The sequence below is a fragment of the Ictidomys tridecemlineatus genome, chromosome 8 (assembly GCF_052094955.1).
Source record: "Ictidomys tridecemlineatus isolate mIctTri1 chromosome 8, mIctTri1.hap1, whole genome shotgun sequence".
Classification (NCBI taxonomy): domain Eukaryota; kingdom Metazoa; phylum Chordata; class Mammalia; order Rodentia; family Sciuridae; genus Ictidomys; species Ictidomys tridecemlineatus.
Window position 1 is genome coordinate 77,276,564 of NC_135484.1, and position 25,244 is coordinate 77,301,807.

The window sequence follows — 25,244 nt, forward strand, 5'->3', positions numbered from 1 at the left end:
TGGCAACTGAGAATCAAATGCTTTTGAACGATGATACAATTGGGCTTTGTTTTTTCCTACTTGAAATAAAAAGTCAAGTCTCTTCTTAATGCACCTTTGTTCTTCAACTAGTCTTTCTTGAAAAATGCATTTACTTAGGTGGTATGTACTGGACATCCAAATGAAAATTTCAGCATCTCGCTTGCCGCAGTCCTGCTGGCATGTGGCTCAGGGCACAGGGCTGGGCATTAAGAAGCAAGAGAAATTTAGTTATCAAAATGAACTCAGAAGAGAGAACCTAACAAACAAGTAACAATGGAAGAAAATGGAAAATTTGCCAAAAAGCTGTTATCCCCACATTACCAGGCTCAAGTGGTGTCACAAGGTAGAAAGATCTTAAGCAACATGATGGATTTAGAAGTTCATAAAGAGGGCACCGATCCTGACATCTTCAAAACAAGATAGATCACCTCACATAGCAAATATTGGTGATAAAGCATGATTTCTGTGTTTGCTGTGTGGCTTTCCACAACATAACCATCACATTTCCCATTCAGAAGATATTTTGTTGGCAGCAGTTGTATGGGATCAAAACCCTCAACTTTAGTTGAGGAGGGATGCATTTCAAAACTTGTATGGCAGGATCCTTCTCCTATAGATGTAGAAAACAATCACCCTGGCACTTACATTTGAGTTGTACAAGGATTTGTCTTGCCTCCTCTGAAAGCATGTTAGGTCCCATAGTTTGCAATTCCAGGTATAGCAGAAGATCTTACAGGGACTACACAGCCATTTCACTCCATTGAAGAGAGTGCAGACATTGTTTCAAGACCACAATCATCATGACAATTTTGCAAATGCTCAGTAGGCTTTCAGGGGACTAAAATACCATGGAATTGGAGAGGGGCTTGGTACTCATTCTTTTCTATAGTGGATTTAGCAGTGCACTTTTCTTTAACCCTACGGGGTCTCATTAAGGAGCCCCTGCCTACTGCAGAGACCCACAGTGGTCATTTAGTCAGTGATTTTATCTCTGGAAGTCTATTGGGTGCCAAGTTGGAATTCTTGTTTCTTTCTAACTAATATTGTAAAAATTCACATAGAATCTCAGATTGACAGGGAAATTCAGTGTTTCCCAAGGTTTTCAAAACAGTCTAGCTAGAACAGAACAGGAAACTAACAAATCTTTTCAGAGATGCTCATCTGAATTGCCATTGGTTCCTCATCTCTTGGGGCATAAGCAATGTTTCTTATGAATTCATGTTAAACGATATATAAAAAAGTAAATTCAGCAAAGTTGCAGAATATAAAATTAACACCCCCAAATCAATTGCATTTCTATACACCAATGATTTATCAGCCAAAATAGAAATTAAGAAAACTCTCCCACTCACAATAGCCTCAATAAAATAAAAACAAAATAAAAAAACCAGAGAATCAATCTAACAAAAGAGGTAAAGGACCTCTACAATGAAAACTACAGAACATGAAAGAAAGAAATTGAAGAAGACCTTAGAAGATGGAAAGATCTCTCATGTTCTTAGATAGGCAGAATTAATATTATCAAAATGGTCATCCTACCAAAAGTGCTATGCAGATCTAATGACATTCCAATTAAAATTCAACTGATGTTTTTCATAGAAATATACAAAGCAATCATGAAATTCTTTGGAAAAATAAGAGGCCCAAGCAGTCCTTTAGTAAGAAAAGTATAGGTGTAGGCATCATAATACCGAACCATAAATTATACTACAGAGCCATAGTAACAAAAATAGCATGATATTGACACCAAAACAGACATGAAGACCAATGGAACAGAATAGAAGAAACAGAGACAAACCCACATAAATACAGTTATCTCATTCTAGATAAGGTGCCATAAACATACATAGGAGAACAGATACCTCTTCAACAAATGGAGCTGGGAAAACTGGAAATCCATATGTAGTAGAATGAAATTTAATTCTTCTCTCTCACCTTTTACAAAACTCAACTCAAAGTGGATCAGAGCCATAGGCATTAGACTAGAAACCCATATCTACTAGAAGAAAATGTAGGCCCAATTCTTCATCATGTCAGCTTAGGAACTGACTTCCTCAACAAGATTCCTAAAGCTTAAGAAGTAAAATCAAGAACCAATAAATGGAATGGTATAAAATTAAAAGGTTTCTTTACAGCAAAGAAAAGAATCAAAAGTGTAAAAGGAGACCCTACGAAATGGTAGAAAAATCCTTGTCACCTATATCTCAGATAAAGCATTAATCTCCAGGATACATAAAGAACTAAAACAAGTTGACACCAGGAAAAGCAAATAACCCATAATAAATGGTCAAAGGAACTGAACAGACACTTCACAAAAGAAAAAATATGAATGGTTGAACATTTTGCTGGGTGTTTTCTTCTGAGCCCCCTCTCTCCTTGATTCTCTGTGCCCTCAGCTGTCATCCCTTGATCTACATGTTGTCCATGTGCTAATTCATCTCTTTTTCTAAGGACACCAAGATATTGTGTTAGGACCCAATATTTTACCTAACAAAATCTTTAAAGCCCTATTTTCAAATATGGTCACGTTCTGAGGTACAAAGAGTTAGAAATTTATGAATGTTGGAGTGCACACAATTCAGACAATAATACTTTGTTTCAATGATCAGAATGTTTTTGAGATTGATCTGTTGTTTTTATGAATAGTTTGTTCTTTTTATTGCTGAGTGGTATGTCATTATATAAATACACTATAGTGTATTTGTTATATTAACAGATACCAGGGCTATTTCTGTTTTCTTGTAGTTATGTATGAAGCAAGTAGAATATTATCATATCAATCTTTCTGCTAATGTGTGTTTTCATTTACTTTGGCTAAATATCTAAGAGTAGAATTGCCAGTCATAGGAGATATATAATTTCATTAGAAATGTCCCCTCCCAAAATTTCCAATATGGTTGGACCATTTTACATTCCCACTATCAACTAATGAGAGTTGCTGTTGCTCCAAATTCTCACCAACATTTAGTGTTGTAGGTCTTTGTAGTTTTACCCAATCTGATGGGTGTGTAGGAGTAGCTGATTTTGGTTTTAATTTTCATTTTCCTGCAATGAATAATGATGCAGAATACTTTTGCATATGCTTATTGCCATTTATGTGCTAGACTACAGGAAATATTTATGAGAAGCCAATGTTCTCAGTGGGTTTATCACCTAAATCCTCTGAACACAAGTGCACTCTCAATCACCTGATGTTTTTGATCTATCTGATTGTTCCAAGTATAACTTGAAAATATTTAAGTATGAATTATCCAAGGTTGTGACATTAACCTTGAAGAGAAGAAGAATTGAGTAAATGTATAAATTCACATTTCTGCTTTTTGGTGCTTCTTCAGATAATGATTATGTGAGAAGAGAAGAACAGTTAAAATTGACCTAGATAATAATTGGACAGGCAGTTGGAAAACTCTGATGTTAGATCTCTATCTCACCCAACTCACCAGTATAAATTCCAGATGGATAAAAAAATCTGTTTTAATTATTTTTAATCAAACACATATTCTTTTTATAAAGTTAAATGTTTCTTAAAAGTTTGTAATGGAAAGATTAGTTCTTTATTCCACTTCTCTTCTACCCTTGTCCAAGTTTTGTTGCCTACAGGCATTTATCTTCAAGAATGTCAACTATGCTTGGTTTTTAAATATAACTATACAGTTATTTCTTTGTTTATCAGTTTTAGGTATTATCTTATCATTCCGAAACACCTCTCATTCCTTTCAGCCCCATCTCTCCTCAGAACAGTAATGTCGTAATATTGGTGTTCAAGTCAGTGCTTAAATTTTTTATACCATGCAAATACTGCTCAGCCAACAGGTACATTATAATATTATATTTTCATATATATTTCCTCATTCAGTAAGTTTATTTGCTCATTTCTCTTCTTGAATTTCAATGAGGCCATTATCTAAAAATATGGATTATGAAAAGAGACAATATGAGGGGTAGCTATCAAAGTATTAAATAGGAAAAGGATGGGCTGAACATCAGGGGGTACTGGCATTGGTTCAGGAGACAGACTTGGGATGGAATCCTAGCTATGCCTTTTGCTAGCCACATGAACTAGGAGAAGTTGTTTAACTTTCTAACATATTTGAGTTTCTTAATATAAAAAGTGAGAATGATAGTAAATATAATTTTTGAAATACCTATCATGCACTAGACATAATATGTACATGATTTCATATCAGAATTATTTTATCTTTGTTTTGCAGAGGAAAAATTTGAAACTCAGAGAGGTAAACTGACTTAATACTTCACAGCTGGAAAGTTGAATAAGACTCGTATTTAAACAACATGACAAAAATGTACTTGTAACCCTATCTCTTAAAAGGATGCATCGACATTTAAATGAGATAGCACATATAAAGTGCTTTGCTTATGAATTCACTTGTAGTAGGTGTTCCATTGATGATAGTAGTTATTACTAACTTGCTTTCTAAAGGAATTGATAAGAAGTAGGTGTTCCATTGATGATACTAGTTATTATTCATTTTAAGTAATAGTTTTTCTCTCAGTATTGAGAAAAGCATGATTTGAATTTTTAAGCTGAATTACTCCTTCCACTTTTTTCATTTACTTATCCAATAATACAATACTGTTCCAGTTTTGCAAGCCAAATAGAGTCAAAAGGAATAAATATAATCACTCTGCCAATTACAATTAATATTTGAGGCAAATTCAGGTGATACAAAAGCTTATGAGTATAACCAAGGCAATTTTGACAGAATTAGGAAAGTCTTCAAAAGCGATTACCTTATTGAATTCTGAAGGAAAAGAAAGAAGTATACAACCAAAGAGATAAGGGGTCGGAGAACAAGTGGGAAAGTTCTAGACACAGGGTAGACAATAAAAGAGACCAGGAAAATTAAAATTAAAAAACATTTTAATAAAGCCGAATTTTGTATAAGTGCTTAATCTAGTTCTCTGTTGCTAAGTAACAAGTTATCCTGTGACCTCATGGCTTAAATTTGAAGACTTAAGCAATAACACTTTATTTTGCCCATGAATCTATCAAGATAGGGCTTGGTGTGTATATGTTCTATTTAGATTATCTCATGAAGCAGTGCCACATTTTGAAGAGAAATAGCATAATTAAATAAAAGGTTTATCAAAAGTGTGTGGACTATGGAGTGGAAGAGGCAAAAGTCGAAGTAGGACCTGCTGTCGTGGTAATGTAGTCAAGAAATGATGCAGCCATAAACTACAGACTCTGGATGGGGTGGAAGACAGTTCTGAGATATTTTGGATAGAATCATTAATACTTGGAGACTGTGTGAGGCCAGAGTGATAGGAAACTTTCTGTCTTAGATCACAATGACAAGACATGTTGGGGAGGGTGAGGTGGCACCATTTACTAAGAATAGGAACACAGGAGAAGGGAAAAGTATGAGATGAAGTAGAGAATATAAGATAATTTAGTTTTGTATGAGTTAAGTGGGGGGTAACTGTGTATGTCCTGTTGGGACATCCTATTTGCTATTAATACAAGATAGGGAACTCAAAATAAATTAAAATTTAATTAATAGGCATCAGCTTATGTAGTTCAACTAAAGGAACAGAATTGGTTAAGGTTAATTGAAGACCTTTTTTTGAAAGTTAAAAAAAAGGAGAGTTCTAGAACAAGATAACAAATGCTACAGTTTGGATCCTGAATGCACCCTGTATATGGCATTATTAGAAGGTGGTGAAACCTTTGGGGAGAGGAGCCTTGTGGAGGTTTTTAGATCATTTGGGGTGTTCCCTTGAGGAGATGTAGAACCATGACCAATTCTTCCTTTATTCCCTGGCTTATGTTACACATGGTTTTGCTCTACAGATCCAAAGTAATAGGAACAACTCATTGTTGATTAGAAACTCCAGAACTGTAAGACAAAATACAATTTTTATCTTTATAAGTTGATTATTTTGGGAAAAGAAATAAAATACAATAGTCATCAGCCTGTTTGCTTTAAGATCACTAAATGAAAGCTTATGAAAAGTGAAATGAGTACTAGAATAGAACCCTGAAAAACATTATAATTAAGTAAAATAATAGCCATACAAATTCCCAACTTTACATATATCTTCCATAAACTATACAGATGAGGAGATCCAGGAAACCCTCATAGACCAATGTTCACAACATAGAAGATGAAGAATATCAAAAGTTTCATTTATATAGAAGAATAGAAAAGCGTGTTTAAATGAGCAAAGCCAATTCTGAAGCACATAACAAAATAGAAAGTCAAGTCAAAACTTCATGGAAAAGAGAGGATAATAGGCCTAGTATCGATGGAAAATAGACATTTAAAAACAGATTACCTTGTATATCAGAATGCTGGTTCCCAGAAATCAAAAGGAAGTGATTGAATGTGTAGAGAACTGAAGATGAAAATCTTGGGAGAAATTGAAAGGCAAAAGGGAAAAACAACAAAAACTAAAAATCAAAATAAACAACAGAGAATCACTAAATAAAAATATAAAGCAATCTCTCTCTTTATAAATGAATCTTTTTATTAAAAAATTACACTTCATTTCAAGAGAAGGTCTCTTAGTCTAAAAAAAATAAATAGGTCACAAAATGTCACATAGCTGTCAATATAAAATTATTTCTTTTTCAAAACTCAGTTAAAACACAAGACATTTAAAATACTTCAATGTTAGAAAATAACTGAGTCATCATAAAAGTTATTGCATGAAGAATATAGAAAATATAAATCAAAACATCTTTATAAAAAATCTTCTAAGGACTTCATTGAGAATAAGAAAAGTAAACTAAATATTATTAAATAAATGCTTGTGCATATTTTAAAAATCCATTCCAATCAGATACACAAATATTCAGAAGAAAGGTGAAAAGAATATGAGAACTAAGAAAACTCGAGAAAGAAACAGAAGAAAAAGGCAAAATCATGTCAGGAATAAAGACTAAACTACAGGGTGACCAAAACAGAACAAAATCAATAGAAATTATAATGAAGACCACTGAGGAAGGAAGTTAAAAATAGCCAAGGGAATGAAAATAAAGAGGCAGACAATCAGAAGAAAGTGATAGTTCTTGCAGATAGTCAAAGATGAGCTCACATATATACAGTTGGGATCCTTGAATAAGAAAAAGCAATGGAACATAAATTTTATTAAAAGTTATAATTCAGGGAAACTTTCCAGAAATAAAAGAATATGAATCGGTATGTGGGAATTGACCTGGTAAAAATTACCAAGAGTTGTCACTCAGAAATATGTCCTAATAAAACTCTTAGGCTTTAATCATAAAACAACAACAACAACAACAAAAAAAAAAAACAATATTTGGGTTTCCCAGGTCAATGGGCCAAATAACTTATAAGGGAAAGAACTAAAGCTGAAGTCAGAAAGATTCAAAGCAAGACAACTTTGAAATTAACATTTTTAAAAAGTAAGAACAGAAAATACAAGTCAACAATTTTATATCTCCAAAAATTATCCTTTGACTAACAAGGCTATATAAAAACAACTTTGAAAATACAAGAACTCAAGGATTTCTGTGTTTACATATATAACTCTGATAAAAGGACAGATAGAATACATTGAATATATTTCAGTATTCTTAAAGTTAAAACAAAGGGTGGTGGAAGAGTATATAAGTATTATATATTTTCCAAAGTTGAAATAAACCAGCCACCCCAGAAAAATGATGGGGGAAGGTAGAGAGAAGATACAGAGTAGCATAAACTTGTTGTTTTATAGGTAATATATGCAGACAGAGTATATCACTTAGCGTTGACAAACCAATTATTCAATGCCTCAGAAAGGGAAAAGTAGACTAAGAACATCACAAAAGAAATAAGGACAACATACACACACGCGCACACACCAGAAGAAAAGTCAAAACCTTCCTAAATCCCATAGGTAGGGAGAAAAAGCAAAGAATTATCACATGAGAAACATAGTAAATATAACTGATATATAATATATAACAATATTACAGATGTTAACCAAGATGAATTAAATATGAAAAGCCAGGAATAAAAAAGTGTGTATATTATGGTATTACTGTAAAAATATGTGGGTCAAAATATAGATATGTAATTTTTACCAAAAAGAAGTGCACGAAAGATGTACCAGAACGTGATGAAAAAGATTCTACATTGGGAGGAGGTTGGAGTGAGACTTATTTGAATCCATGTTTATATGTATATTTTTGAATCATGTTAAAGTTTGTACTTAAACATTAAATAAAATTTTAAATATGAAGAAAACAAACCCTAAAATAGAATACAATAGAAATAAATGATTCTGTCAAAGTGATAAAACAAACTATGCGAATACAAAAAGTGATTCAAGTAACTGACTATACACTTAACAGTATTTTGTATAGATTAAATTAGATATGATACAAAAATGAAGAGTAGCAAAGAAATACTGAATTTTGCGTGGTAGATTTGCTTTTGTTAATGAAATTATAGTATTATATAAAACACTTAATATTTATAAGATAATGCAAATGATTAAGTATATTGCTGTTCTATTGTTGATAGGAACCAGATTTGACCTTGGAAATATGGAATGGTAAAGAAGACTCCTATGGTTTTGGATTAAATTTGAGGGGAACACAAAGTCATTGAAGAAGAAAATTTTCAGTCATGAAAGACAGGCATTTTGTATGCTGGTAGGAAGATTAAAATAAAAGAGTAGGAAATAATGAATAGAGTAAATTCCTAAGGGTGTAAAGGATGGGATCCTGAGCTCAGGTAGTGATATAAGACTTTTTTTTTTATTGGTTGTTCACAACATTACAAAGCTCTTGACATATCATATTTCATACATTAGATTGAAGTGGGTTATGAACTCCCAATTTTACCACAAATGCAGATTGCAGAATCACATCGGTTACACATCCACAATTTTACATAATGCCCTATTAGTAATTGTTGTATTCTACTACCTTTCCTATCCCCTACTATCCCCCCTGTGATATAAGCCTTTAAACAGAATATGGAAACATTCTCTATTGAGGCAGGAGGGGAGATGAAAAGGGCAAGAACAAACACAAAGGAATTGATGGGTTTTGAGCAGGAAGTTCAAGGACTTCTTGAATGAAGGTCTTTGTTTTCTCTATGAAGTGGGAGATAAGACAGTCTTCTAAGAGTTACAGGGGTGATGTGAAGGATAGGAGACTTTAGGAGAACTGAGAAGGTTTGAAATCCACTATGGAAGATAGAAGACTTGATTGGAGTAGTGTGGAAGGATTATCAAGCAGCCCTGTGGATCAGGTTGTGGTTTAAGTCTATTAATTTGCAGTAAATGTACTTTCATGATTATGATTATTATTTTTGGCCATGTTTTACAGCTTTAGAATATGGAGAAGGATAGACATATGGACTGTCCAGGATTGGGTTTTTCCAATTCTTCCAATTGCTCTGGACTAGAAGGTTAATATTATTGAGAATACTGACCAGAAAATGTTTCTGTAACGTACTATGAATTCCTTCATGGGTGGCAAAGGAAGATAGGCAGGCACAGATAAGAAGAAAGTCAAGTCATCAAGTGGTTGGAGAATTCAGTGATATGAAGGACATGTACTGAGGAATACATGCTAAGGTGTGGTGAATGTGGGGGAATTGTCCATGGAATCCACATGTACCCTGGGTATTAGGTAGACTATGATATGACTCATAAACATGAGCCTCCAAAGAAAAAGGGGATTTCACATGAGGACTAATGGTAACGAGGATTGGTTTGAAGCACTACTGGGTAAAAAGGCCCTGGGTTCTCTTTCCTTACTCTGAGATATGGAGGAGAACATTAAGAGCCACATTCTCCAGTGAGATTTCTAGGGAAGTAGTGTCCAGAGATAGAATGAGGTTTTAATTAAGGCAAGAAGATGGAATGAATTTAGAGGTTTGGCCATGGATTGAAGGCTCCAGAAAGCATAATGAATGAATTGGGAATAGTCAGACAGTTGTAAGTTAGGGTCAGGAGAAGAGAGTCATGGAACACTGTCATAATGCACACTTCTAATTTGGTTCCTTTGAAGGGAAATCATGACAGGCTAGTTCATGTTCTGCAACCACACATATCTATTTAACAACTGTTATAGAAACAAAGACAAACTGAAGCCTCAGAGTTTAATAGAACCAATGCTCAGTCATATCCTATGAACATGCACTCTTTTATAAATTTACTGCAAAATAAAATTTCATTTTCACAATAAAAACACATTTAAAGAAGCAAATACTCTAAAACCCACAATTAAAATAAAATTCAATGTAAAACCCAATTTAATAATGTTTTTAAAGTACCATCTATGGGCATATATGAATTTATTTCAAAATTATCATCATCAGTGAAATTAAATGGATACTGGTTTGAGAGAATTGATTTCCAAAAAGTGAGTCATCAAGTTGAAACTCAATCTTATAGTAACAAAATGCCCCAGAACTCCCAATAATCTATAATGGAACAAGTAGGAAACTCAGAAATAAATAAGTCTCTTAAGATATGTGGCTATAAAGAGTTTTAAGAAATGGGAAAAGTAATGAAGCGACTGAAGGAAATCCTGAAGCAAAATAAACATTCAAATGATCTATTGTACTGCACAGGTCAGATTGGAAAAACAATGCTATTTCCTGTTAAATACATACTTGGTGAAAGATACATACATACATATATGTCCAAATATATTCATATGTATATATATCCTACATATAAAATAATTATATACACATATGTGGTATACAATTTTTTTTTCAGAAGCACATGAATCCTATCAGAGATTAGAATAGAAACAGTACCTCTGACAGAAAAATTTATTTAAAAGGCCTTTACAAATATTGACCTTAAGTAACATTTTTGCATCACTGAAATATCAGATAACTGGTATTTTTAAATCCAAGGCTTTTTTTTTTTTAATGCTGTAGTACCATATAGAAACTTTCTGTTCTCTAAAGAAAACAGTTTCTTGAAAGGATAAATGTCATTCTACCCTATGAACCCTGTGAAATATTTATGACTTTCACATGCGCATATAAAGGTACAAAAGGTTCTTCAACTCTGAACTTTTTTGAAGTTTAACATTAGTAGGTTCTTTTATCAATCATATTATCATTACATGCCCTCTTTTTTTCACTTTATTCAGTCAACATAATTTTCCCAAATTCAGTCTGCACCAAGTGCTACACTTTAGGAAGGTGATACATGGCTTTTGTGGAAGACTTCTCTGCCCAGTAACAGACACACATGTATTGTCATCATAGACATGGCCATCTGGAAAATCCCCAGCCCCTCAAACTTACCCTGTCTAAAGTGAACTGTTTCCATTCTACCTGGAAAGCCTGATTGTCTCCTTGCATTCTTCTCTGACCTATGAAAAAGCTTTCCAAAATGTAAGCTGTACCATAATGCACCTCTGCTGAAGCACTCTGTGCCTCTTAGGTCTAAAGCAATATTCCAAAAGAATGCCTTTTCATGCACTAAACAAAGAGATGAATGAACCTGGAGGAAAAGAGCATCGGCTGAAATGATGACCACAACCATGTTCTTTTTTTCGAAATCTCCTAATTTATCTTTATAGTTTATTAAAATAGTACATATTAATCTATAGTGTATCTTTCTTTTTCCTATGAGATCTTTTAATATTTTTTTCATCTACTTGAGCAAAATTTCCCCTCATAGTTCTTTGAATATCATTGACTTGCTAGGCAAATGGCCACATACATCTTCTAACTTGTGTGTCCCCGATACCCGTGCTGGAGTGGAGGAGAACCGACTAGAGTATAAAGCTGAGACCTTGCTGTGCAGCATTCCCGGGGAGGCAGTATAGCTCAGTGCTTAGAAAGATGGGCTTTGAAACTTAATTGCTGATTTAAATCTCAACCTTGTTGGTTGCTAGTTGTGTGATCTTGGGAAAATTATTTAATCATTCTGAGCTTCTGGAATAAGGACTGTAATAGCATCTAATTTGGGATTGTTATTAGGATGAAATGTTACAAGTAAAGAACTCAGCCCAATGGCTGGCCAATGCTAAGTGCTGCATATGTTTGTTCATTCATCTTCATTCATTTATTCATCTCCTGTTGGAGCTCTAAGAAACAACTTGCAGTTTCTTATAGATGCCAGGATATTTCATGTAGATATTTCAGGTTTTTAGTCTGGAATATTTTATTCTCATAATATTGCTCACAGAATGAATGGAAACAAAATTACGGGGCTGGGGATGTGGCTCAAACGGTAGCACACTCGCCTGGCATGTGTGCGGCCCGGGTTCGATCCTCAGCACCACATACCAACAAAGATGTTGTGTCCGCCGAGAACTAAAAAATAAATATTAAAAATTCTCTCTCTCTCTCTCTCTCTCTCTCTCTCTCTCTCTCTCTCTCTCTCTCCCCTCTCTCACTCTCTCTTTAAAACAAAACAAAACAAAATTACATCCCCCTAACTTTCCTAAAGGGGAAAAGAAAATCCAACAATCTCATATGCAGTGAAAATATGACAGGTATAACACATAAAATTTACTCTGAGCATAGCAAAATGTAAGTTGTCTATTTTTAAAGTAATAGTGCAAAAGTCACTGAATTTTATTTTATCAGAAAAGAATAATAAAAAGATTCATGAGCAGAATTTTTTTGGGAGTCATAGTATTTGATGACAGAATGGAGGATGACAGCTACCAGCTCTTTTATCTCCCCAACCTGTGTTCTTTCCCTATCTCCTCCAGCGTTATTCAGCTGTTGAATGTCTGTTCTGCTCTTTCCTTTTCCTTTCTTTTCAATCTTTATTTTTTTTCTGTTGAGTCCATACCTTGTCCTTATACACACACATGCACACACACATGCACACACACTCATACACATCTGCTGTTCATGGGTCACCATTCGGGGCCTTCACTGACATTCCAAGATACTATTAAGTTAATATAGTGAATTAGGACCCCTTAGCCAGAGGGAAGTTGTGTGTTTTAGCATTTTTTTTTCCCTGCTGTGACTAAAGGACTCAACCAGAACAATTGTAAAGAAGAAAAAGTTCATTTTGGGGCTCACTTTATCAGAGGTATTAGCTCATAGAAGGCAAGCTCCATTCCTCAGTGCTAGGTGAGGCAGAACATCATGGAGGAAGAGTGTGGCAAAAATGAGGCATCTCGCTTGGTAATTAGAAAGCAGAGAGACAGAGGTCTTCACTTGTCAGATGCAAATATATATCTCAAAGCCACGCCCCCAATTCCCACCTCCTCCAGCCACACCCTACTTCTTCAGTTACTACTCAGTTTATCCCTAGTGGGAATTAATTCTCTCATTGGGTTAAGACTCTCACAGCCCAATCATTTTTCCTCTGAATCATCTTGCATTTTTTCACATGTGAGCTTTTAGAGCACACCTCACATCAGAACCATAACATTGTGCTAGCTAAATGTAGGCATTTCTGTACTGTGACCTTCAGTATGCCCTTGTTTTGCTCCAGTAATAGAGCCTGCCATCCAAATGTGCACTCTTGACCTTGGGACATCATTCGGCCCAATGTCTAGCATCATAGGCAAAGTAGCATGGTGTGGCAGGCCAAACATGAGTCCATAACATACTCTAATTTTACGTTTTATTTCTCAAAAAGCAGAAGGGATTTAACTCCTACTTCAGAGCAATTCTTATCAGACTTGTTTTCCATTCTTTTTCTCTTATCTTTTAAACATATATTTCATACTTGCTTATATACCAGCCTCCAAAATGATCTCTTCGGTTTTAGTTCCACATGACTTTTCTTTTTATATTACAACTTCTTTCTCTGGAAGCAGTCTGAATTAGCCTCTTTATTCTTTCATCTGCCTGGTACCTTTTCTTGCCCTCTATTTCTCCTGTTTTTCCAATTTTATATCTCAAAGTTTAAGCAATCTATATGCAAATTCTCTCTCTTAGTTATAAGGATGACTGCTGTGATTGATCAATTATGAGTTGAATAGGGATTAAAAAGCTGACCCCACCAGCACATTTATTTAATTGTTTGCTCCTTCACTGGACTGGGTACTTCCTTGAGAGCATGTCATATTTACCTTTGAGTATGTAATACACAGTATAAGCCCTGGCATAGAATGGTACTCATTAATCATTGACTAAATGATGAAAATTATTATTTTCATCATTTAGTCAATGATTATGTAATACACAGTATAAGCCCTGGCATAGAATGGTACTCATTAATCATTGACTAAATGATGAAAATTATTATTTTCTATGAGAAACTCCTTAAATAGAAATTCATGAAGTTTAAGTGGCCTGTTGGAACTTTTCATCTCCATTTCTAGATTATCTGTTGTAAAAGTAATTGGGAAGACAGTCTTACCACTTAGACAATTTCTTTCTTCATCTCTCTAGAAACTACCTTTGTCTCTAGGATGTCCATTCATAGGTCACCATATAAAGATCTGAAAGAACCATTTTAGTTGAAAACTTGCACAAGCTTTGTGAAAAGTTTGAATGACGAGTTCAACTCCCACCATTTTTGGATTCTGAGTTTGGTCAAGTTCATAAAGTCAAAAAACTTGTTATGAACTGAGGCCATCTGAGACTACCCCACCACAGATGTTGATATCAAAGGTCATGGTCAAGTCATACCGATTTCTCTGACCCTTCCTTCACCTCAAACTAAAATTAGAAAGAAACTGCATGGGTTTTGATATGAAGGCATAGCCTGGGTGGAGCTTTTCCCTCCCCTTCTTCTTTAGTCTTTGCACATCCCACTCCTGCAATGTTTGCTCTTGGAGACTCAGAGGAAACATTCATATGAGGTTTTATGGTTACAATATCATTGAAACACTTGATTATTTAACTAGGCCAGTTTTCCCCAGCACCTTCAAAGCCAATAATTATCTAGCAATTTAGTTTAATTCAACAACATTTATATACATTATGGGGAAAAATATAAATATAAATTTATGGGGAATTTAATAAAATATAAATTTATGGGGAATAGAAATAATGGTGGCTGCCTTAAGGAGACAGACTCTACTTCTTTATCTCTAACCAACAGTCTAGTGCTTGGCTCATAGCTGCCAGTAAGTAAATGTTTCTTGAATGAAATAGTAAGCTAAATTTAATCATACCCACATAGAGCATTGGTATATAACAAGAAGAGAGTGGAGTTACAGTGTGATGAGAGCAAGGAGGAGATTAATGGTTGGTATGAAAAATGTTCTGAAAATTTCCCATATTATATGCCAAATTTCAACAGCAGCACTCATAAAATGAAAAGTCCTATAATATATTTACATGCCAAAATTTTGATTGCAGGTTACTGGTCACCGAGGGAAACTAAAATTAGAAAGAAACTGCATGGGTTTTTGATATGAAGGAAGAATATAGTTCTTAACAACATACTTACGGGAAAAACCAAACCCAAAAGACAGAAGTCACCTCCATTTTCCTATGGTACTGGGTGGAGGATGTTTAACTAAATGAGGTTCCCATGTAGATTATAATGCAGTAGAGAAAAAAAGAACAACAGGGCAGAACAAGATGGCATATGAAAGGAAGAAAAATGATCAACCCTAACAACTCTTTTATCTAGAAGAACAAAATGCCTTTACTTTTCATTCCCAGGCCCACAAATGACCTTCTCAGAAGACATTTAACCATATTTAGTGCAGTGAAACAAGGAGGGAGGCATTACTGTCTCAAATTCTTTTCTGTTTAAAACCCATTACTTTGATTATCACTCATGTCTTTCTTCATTCAGAACCACCACTGACATGTGAGACTCTGTTCTGGTAAGTTCATATGGCAGGAACTTTGGACCTTAGGACAGCTCTCTGAGAGATTCAGAACTCATGCCAGTTCATTTGGGTAGATTGAGGCAGATTTCCTGTGCTCTGCTACTCAATACACACTTTTATGATTTTGATATGACCCATGCTGAATTATAGTGACAGATATAGTCTTGATTTCTCTTTACTGTGGATATCTCTTTATGTTCAATAATAGGCAACAACAGTGAGATATTTTTGTCTGCATTTTAATAGACCTATTCAATTAGTCAAGCAATTTAAAGAATTAACCTTAAGCTTAAAAACATTTAATTTTTAAAATACATTGCAGAACAGAGAAGAAAGAGTTTTTAATAATTTGTGAAAGCATCTTAAAACAAGAATTAAGACTCCTCCCCAGGTTTAGGCTAGTTGTGCTGGCTCTGGGATACATGAGCACCAGTTCTTCTTACTTTCACCTTTGCATGTTGAAATCTGCTTTCAGACTTGATAGAGAGAAGTTGTATAATTTTTGCTTACTGTCTTTCAGACATGGTTCTATCTTTTTTGGGCAAAATTCTCACCTTTAAATTCATTATTAAATTGAATAAACCATGTGAAATCTGCTGGGAGTGGGAAAATGAATATTTGGGGTATTTACAGTCTGTTGAATAACTGAGTCCAACATATGTGGGCTGTCAAGTTCCAACGAAGTAGAAAGTAACATTTCTTTGGGATCTTTTGGTGATTGGTGATCACAGCTCGGTTTACCTCTGTCAAGCCCTCACCAAGGAAAATTAGCAAGGAAAGAGGCATGAGACCTCCCTTCATGGCAGTGTCATGCCTCTTTCCTTGCTAATTTTTTTGTTTGTCCAGAGACTTTTTTCCTTCTCCCTGTTTAGATGTCACCTCTTATGTGATTTCCTTAGTTCCCTCACTTGAATCTCTTCAAACCCATCTGCTTTCTCCTTATCTCCTATGGCAGTTATTAAGGTTATTTTCATTGTAGTAAAATACACAAAACATGAAATTTACCATTATAATTATTTTAAGTGTGCAATTGTGTGGCATCAAATATAATCATACTTGCATGTTTTGCAAAAGTCTCCAACATCCATCTCCAACACATTTTTCATCAGGTATATACCAGCAGTTGGCATATATTAAATATTTAAGTTTCACTTCTTAAATTTTTATTTGACAAATATTGTTGAGTGCCCTTTATGCTTCAGGAAATTGTGCCAAGTGCTGGGTACATAATGATGGAAAAAAAAGTGTATGTTGTCTCTACCTTCATGCATCTTTTAATCTTGAAAGAGGAGAAATAATACAAGAGTAGACCAGAAAATAAGTAATAATTACCCATTTTATAAGTAACATGACATGTACAATAACAGGATTGCTTAAACAATTCTCTTGATGAAGAGAAAATCTTTAGGCTGGTGGGCAAGCAAGTGTGAGGCTTCTACACAGGAAGGGAAGAAGAAAATGATTCGGCGAATTGCCAGGGAAGAGCCAGACAAGGGAAGCAATTTGTGCAAAGGCCTCGAGGCAAATGATCATGGCCTCTGAGAGGAGCTGAGTGAGGCCCACGTGGTTGGGATAGAGGAGCTGTGGGAGAGGCCAGTGTGGGGAGATGATACCTAGCCTTTATGGTCACTGTTGAGTAATGGGATTTTACTCAAAGTGAAATGAAAAGCCATATAAAGGTTTTAAGAAGAAAGCAAGCCATTTATATTTTTTAATGGATTTTTTTTCTGGTTGTGTGTATAGAGTACATCAGTTGAAAGCTGCTGTTGAAGTGGGAATGTAGCAAAAAAGATTTTGATGTGCTGTAGGTGAGACAGAAGTGGGCAGATATGAGAATTCATTTTAAAGGTAAAACAGAGATGATTTGATGATGGATTAGACACCAGAGATTAGGGGATCAAACTGTCCTTCAGTAAGTAACTTTGGGAAAAGAAAGAGAATTCAGAGTTTGTTCTTTTAAAGAAGCTGTGTGCCAGCCAGGCTTGAACTAGGTACTTTAAATGATATAAAAGAGGTAGGAGGTACCATCTTCATTGTCAATAGACTTAACTAAAATGGCCAAATAGTCAAAATATGATTTTTATGGTTTACTGATGACTTTAGTTTTTTTAGGGTACTTGTCTCTATGTGGTGGTTTTCATAGATTGTGGAAGCATCAAGAAGATACTAGTTAACAACCAAATTTCAGAGGGCTAGAAACTACATTTTATATTGCGACCATGGCTCATTATTTTAGAATCTCTGTACTTTCTCAACAGAGACTTAGTCTATTACCATATTTTCTGAATCCAAATTTCTTAATTGGAAATGGTACTGTATTATAAAACAGCTCATATGTGTGTTTATCTTGTCTATCTGAAGCTTTCTTTTTTAATATTTAAATTCAACAAAACATTTATTGAACACTTACTAGGAGTAAATCCATATGATAATGGATACATAAAATTGAACCCAGCATAGATTATGATGAGTACACTAAGCTGAGATATGGAGAGCTATCGAAAAATCAGAGAGATGAGGAACCTGTGCTGTGGAAAGAATCATGGAACACTTTAGACATTTAAACAGTATCTAGAACAGTGGGTAGGATTTTGTCAGGTAGTGATGAAGGTAGGACATGCCCAAGGGAGAATAGTGGGGACTAAGGAACAGTAGTGAGAAAGTGATAAAGATATCAAAAAACCAATATCAACAAAAGCATACAGATTCATTGGATACATGTTAAGTGGTAGGAGGTAGTGCCAGGAAAATGTGAAGGTCAGGATTAGACATGAGAGTTTAATTTTTTTTTAATTTTATTTTATCGGTTGTTCAAAACATTACAAAGATTACTGAATCACATCGGTTACACATCCACATTTTTACATAATGCCATATTGGTAACTGTTGTATTCTGCTACCTTTCCTATCCTCTACTATCCCCCCTCCCCTCCCCTCCCATCTTCTCTCTCTACCTCATCTACTGTAATTCATTTCTCTCCTTGTTTTTTTCCCCATTCCCCTCACAACCTCTTATATGTAATTTTATATATCATTGAGGGTCTCCTTCCATTTCCATGCAGTTTCCCTTTTCTCTCCCTTTCCCTCCCACCTCATGTCTCTGTTTAATGTTAATCTTTTCCTCCTGCTCTGTTCTTAGTTGCTCTTATTATATCAAAGAAGACATTTGGCATTTGTTTTTTAGGGATTGGCTAGCTCACTTAGCATAATCTGTTCTAGTGCCATCCATTTTCCTGTAAATTCCATGATTTCGTCATTTTTTAGTGCAGAGTAGTACTCCATTGTGTATAAATGCCACATTTTTTTTATCCATTCATCTATTGAAGGGCATCTGGGTTGGTTCCACAGTCTAGCTATTATAAATTGTGCTGCTATGAACATCAATGTGGTAGTATCCCTGTAGTACGCTCTTTTAAGGTCTTCAGGGAATAGTCCAAGAAGGGCAATAGCTGGGTCAAATGGTGGTTCCATTCCCAGCTTTCCCAGGAATCTCCATACTGCTTTCCAAATTGGCCGCACCAATTTGCAGTCCCACCAGCAACGTACACGTGTACCCTTTTCCCCACATCCTTGCCAGCACTTGTTGTTGTTTGACTTCAGAATGGCTGCCAATCTTACTGGAGTGAGATGGTATCTTAGGGTGGTTTTGATTTGCATTTCTCTGACTGCTAGCGATGGTGAGCATTTTTTCATGTACTTGTTGATTGATTGTATGTCCTCCTCTGAGAAGTGTCTGTTCAGGTTCTTGGCCCATTTGTTGATTGGGTTATTTGTTTTTTTATTGTTTAATTTTTGAGTTCTTTGTATACTCTGGATATTAGGGCTGTATCTGAAGTGTGAGGAGTAAAAATTTGTTCCCATGATGTAGGCTCCCAGTTTACCTCTCTTATTGTTTCTCTTGCTGAGAAAAAACTTTTTAGTTTAAGTAAGTTCCATTTGTTGATTCTTGTTATTAACTCTTGTGCTATGGGTGTCCTATTAAGGAATTTGGAGCCCGACCCCACAATATGTAGATCGGAGCCAACCTTTTCTTCTATCAAACGCATAGTCTCTGATTTGATATCAAGGTCCTTGATCCATTTTGAGTTAACTTTTGTGCATGGCGAGAGAAGGGGATTCAGTTTCATTTTGTTGCATATGGATTTCCAGTTTTTCACATGGAGATTAAACAATATGCTACTGAATGAACAAAGGGTTACAGAAGACATCAAAGAGGAAATTAAAAAATTCTTAGAGGTAAACGAAAACTCAGACCCAACATATCGAAATCTCTGGGACACTATGAAAGCAGTACTAAGAGGAAAATTCATTTCATGGAGTTCCTTCCTTAAAAGAAGGAAAAGCCAACAAATAAATGACCTCACACTACACCTCGAAGCCTTAGAAAAAGAAGAACAAATCAGCAGCAAATACAGTAGAAGGCAAGAAATAATTAAAATTAGAGCTGAAATCAATGAAATCGAAACAAAAGAAACAATCAAAAAAATTGACAAAACTAAAAGTTGGTTCTTTGAAAAAATAAATAAGATTGATAGACCACTAGCCACGCTAACAAAGAGAAGAAGAGGGAGAACCCAAATTACTAGCTTACGGGATGAAAAAGGCAACATCAGAACAGACAATTCAGAAATACAGAAGATAATTAGAAATTATTTTGAAACCCTATACTCTAATAAAATAGAAGATAGTGAAGGCATCAATAAATTCCTTAAGACATATGAACTACCCAGATTGAGTCAGGAAGATATAAACAACCTAAACAGACCAATATCAAGTGAGGAAATAGAAGAAGCCATCCAAAGACTACCAACCAAGAGAGTTTAATTTTGTAGTGAACCATTTTAGTGTGAAACCACTGAAATATGTACAGCACAGAAGAGTGAGAAAAATCACGGTGATTTTTGCATGGTTGGAATTGGAGTTTGGAAAATCAGTTGTTAACTTGGAGAGAACTCTAAAAATCCAAGTTAATGATAACAAGGCTTCATCAAGTATAAGAGCAACTAGGAAGAAGCGGGGATGGGAGTTAGATCATTTTTAACGGACAGTGATACATAACTGATTTATAGTCAGCTATCGTTATTTGTGCCCTAAATACATTAACTCAGGAATTATCTGCCTTTTATCAATGCAATGTATTTTCTGCTCAAGTGTACTTTTCCAATCTGGCTTCTACCCTGTTTGAGATTAAAATGTGAGAAGCAGAGGCAGAAAAATGTTGGCAGTTTTCTCTGCTCACTGATATAATTTTGCTGAGCATTTGCTTCCTCTTTGGTGAGGGCCTTCTGGAATTGAGGAAAAGATCAGTCTTAAATTGTAAAAGGCCATCGCTCAGTTATAATTATATAAATAGAAAGGGCTAATTTATGTAGAAAGCAAAGCCATGAGGGCCAGGACAGAAAGGTCTGATAAGTATCACAAGATTAGAGAAAGGTCTAGAGGTCAATTTCAAGTCTTTATTCTCTCCTTCTTTGACAAATATGGTATCACTGGAAGGTTCAGTACACTCTTTTCCAGAATCTCCATGAGCAGTTTAGACTAACATTAGGTGGTTCAGTATCTAAATATTCACTCAGTACTGACCCAGGTTCAGCTTGATAACCTAATCATACCTTCATGATCTTGATATGTTCTGGCTACCTTTCTGGTACCCCCATTGCCCCTTGGGATGGAACCATGGCGTATTCTTATCTGTTCTTTTGATAGGGAATGCGTGGTGGAACAAGCTTCTTATTTCATGGCTGGGAAGCAAAGAGAGAGAGAGAAATGGACAAGGTCCTATTATCCTATTCACAGGAGTGCCCCCAGTGACTGGAAGATCTCTCCAGGGCCCCAGAGCTTAAAGTTTCCACCACTTTCCAGTCACCAAAATGGGATTAAGCATTTAGCTCATGAGCCACAGTAGAGGACATTATAGATCCAAATTGTGGCAGGGAATAGCATATTTCAAGGAGACTAGATATGACTGGAACTCAAAAATGCAAATCTGACAACACCACTCAATAAACTAAGAAATGGCTATACAAGAATTGAAAAGGAAAAATTCTTTTTTAGATTAATTTTTAATTGGTACATTATAATTATATGTAAAAATGAGATATATTTTGATATATTTATACATGCACATAACATATTTTCCCACAAAACTCATGTTGAAGTTTAATCTCCATTGTAAATATTAAGACAAAGGACCAAGTGAACCTTCAAAAAGTGATTATGTTAAGGGGACTCTACCTTTATGAATGGATTAATCTATACATGTATTTATGGATTAATGAGTTAGTGGATTATCTCAAGAGTGGGTCTGTTATAAAAGCCAGTTTGGCTCTGTTTCTTATTTGTGCCCTTCTCACCATGCAATACCCTGTACTGCCTCTGGACTCAGCAGTGTTCCACCAAACGAAAAAGTCTTGCTTAGATGTGGCCTGTCCACTCTGGACTTTCTGATCTCCAAAGTTGTGAGCTGAATAAGCCTTTATTGTTTTCAAGTTATGTAGTCTGTGGTATATAGTTATAACAACTGAAGAACATGGGGAGACCTACAGTATTAAATGGAGCAGAGAATGTTCAGACAGGAGACTGAAAATGAAGCAGGAAGCAGGAGGAGTGGGATCATTAGGGCTTTGCACGTCATAATGAGGCACTGGGCTTGATCCTATAGTGTAACAGGGGACAACTGAAGTGTGTCAAACACAGAAAAGACATGATTAGGTACAGGTCTGTGTAAAGAGTATGTTCATGTTTCCATGCCATGTTGGAAAACTTCACAAACCCAAAGGATGGAATATATGTGTTTTAATTTGGCATGGGATTCAGGCTCAGATGTTTCAACTTATCTGAAGTCAAATGTCAATTTAAAATTACTGTTTACAAAGTAAACTGCCTTTTTAGTTTGGATGTTTTTCCTTGCTGCTTTGCCCTAGTAAGCACCATAATCTTGGGTCTCTATTTAGAGGTCCCATAGTGGATACTCTCCCTCATTTAGAATGTGACCGGGTGGGTCCTAGTGATCCCACAGAAGGCAAGTGCTTGAAATATTTGTTCCTGACACAATATCTCAAAATCTGTTCCAGAAATTTGGGAATGCACAATTCCTGTCCAAAAATATTCTCTAATTTCTTTTGTTAACATCTGGGCAAGACCCTCTCTGAAACCCTAACATATCTGTAACACCTGCTGTTCTCTGCTTGAACAGAGAATAATTACTTCCTACATGGTGTCTGTCAGCAGGCAGCTGAGCTGAAGGAGGGGAATCTGAGACACGCAGACCCTGGCAGGGTGCATGTAGCCCAAATCCTGGGAAGTTGTAAATAAGAGGAAATCTGATCATGAAGTTTAGTCCATTGCAAAGGAGTTAGACCCCTACGTCTGTCTGTTGCATTTATATGCTGGAGATTCAGTTCTCCTTTGGATTTCCTGGTTAAGGTGATTTATTGCCTTGCCTCTGTGGTTAGAGAAAGTTTCTGGTTTTCCTGAAATAGGAGATGAATTTCTATGTTCACATATAATAAAGTCTTGTCCCGAGTGTGTTTGATGGATCACTGGACTTGCAGTGTGTGATTTTGGTGTGGAACGATATTTTCATCTTCAGTGATGTTTCATGTCTGCCTTCAGAAGAAATCTTTTCATGGCAGAAAAGTAGATCACGTGCAGACCAAGATTTTACTAATATACTTGTCCCTTCTTTTCTCCATGTTGACCTAAAGAGTGCTTGTGAAGGCCATATACCAAGGCCCAGGCTGACCCTAGGTCCTGAATTGAAGATGCTTAAAAAATAGACTAATCAAATTCATGGTTTTAAAAGATGAATATTAATTTCTCAAGTATTGTATTGCTGATCTAGCACAGACAATAGAATCTTTTAAAAATTGGAATCTTTAAAATTACTTAATAAATGACAAAAAGAGACATACCTCAAAATCCAATAAAACAAATATAGCTGTCATTATCCCCTTATCCATTATCTTGAAGCTGAGAGTATACTTATGCTTTGGTAATTATTTAATTTTTGTAATATATGTTCTGTTTTTATAAATTCTCTCTCATCTTCCAAAATAGTAGATTTTAAAATCAAGCAGTAAATGGATACATTATGATTATTCTGAGCCCAGCACATCCTTTAATATTACCATATAGCCCTAAATTGATGCTTGTCTTTGATTAGTAAATTCTTCTGATGATCTTACAGTTTAGGAGTGTTAGATATGCATTAAATCTCTGAAAAATACTAAGACCATAGCTTTACAATACAAATAAATGAATATCTGTCAAATATCAAGATCATTTGCAAAGAAAATTAATGTTTAAAATGGTGACTACAGACTCCACTAATAATAGGAATATGCTGCTTTTGTGCCACAGAATGCTCTCTCATTCTAAAAAAGAGCAGTGAGTTTGTTCAGTCCTTATTATATATTTAATTCTACATCCATCTTTTGGATGATCTATCTTTATGGCACACTGGTAAATGTTTAACAACAGAATTACCAAAAATGTTAAGAACAAAAGAAAAAGAAAGGAAAGAAAGAAGAAGAAAGAAAAAGAGAAAGAAAAATCCCCTGTTTTGTAGTGTTTGCCAATCCCCATGGAATATTTAAAGCAACCAGTGAGATATCATCGCATGCAGAATTTGGGAAAGTCATACACACTTGACTCTTGCAAGATAGTCTGATCTGGCCCCAGTACACTTTGGCTATAACTTCCCATGCCTCCAAATCAGCTTGTACAGCACAATGCTATAGGCCTGTGTTTTGCAGAAATATATCTAGGAGAGAATTTTACTCTCTATCTCTCTATCTTTCCCTCCTTCTCTCTCTCCCTCTCTCTACCAAACACTTAGAATTAAATTGTCATTATATAGGGCATACAAGTGAAAAAAATATTCTTCTAGGTATTATGGATAATAGAAAAGGATTTACTATCTGATTTGGGACCCTAAACGTAAATCCATGACATCATAAACCACAAAATATTGAAGAAATAGTCTAAGTAATATTTTAAGTGACAAACTTAAAACTGCTAATAGAGAATTGACTATTGAATTATGTGTGTAGTCAATAATTATCTGATGAGAAGGGAGTTTGAAAAAGTTCTAATAGAAGGCTTAAAGAGAAACATTTTTGGAGAGACTGAATATGTGTGTGTGGCATGTGAATATGTGCCTTCCTCTGAGAAGGCATGGAGATGACACAGAAGACATCCTAGCAAACAATGAGCAAACAACTGGGCAGAAGCAGAGCATTTGTGTGGACATGTTTTAATACCAATGGTTGATATTACTCAACAATTACTCCATGCCAGACACTGTACATAGCTTTATGTATGGGCTCTTCACTGGAGCTTCATCATACAGGTTGCTGGGAGTTTGAAATGAGGCTATCTATATTCATTAATGAGAACCCTAAGGCTTAAGTAAGAGGCCTTAAGTAAGAGGTTGTGGTCACTTGGTTCATAGACTGTGGAGCTGGGGCTCAAATTCAGGTTTGTCTGGTCCATCCAAAGCCCTAAG

The 25,244-nt window shown here is 35.3% G+C and overlaps 1 pseudogene; it reads left to right on the forward strand.

Annotated features, from left to right (window-relative positions):
• The first annotated feature begins 384 nt into the window (after window positions 1-384).
• Window positions 385-1,257, forward strand: LOC101959143 (mitochondrial nicotinamide adenine dinucleotide transporter SLC25A51-like; annotated as a pseudogene).
• The last annotated feature ends 23,987 nt before the right edge of the window (window positions 1,258-25,244 follow it).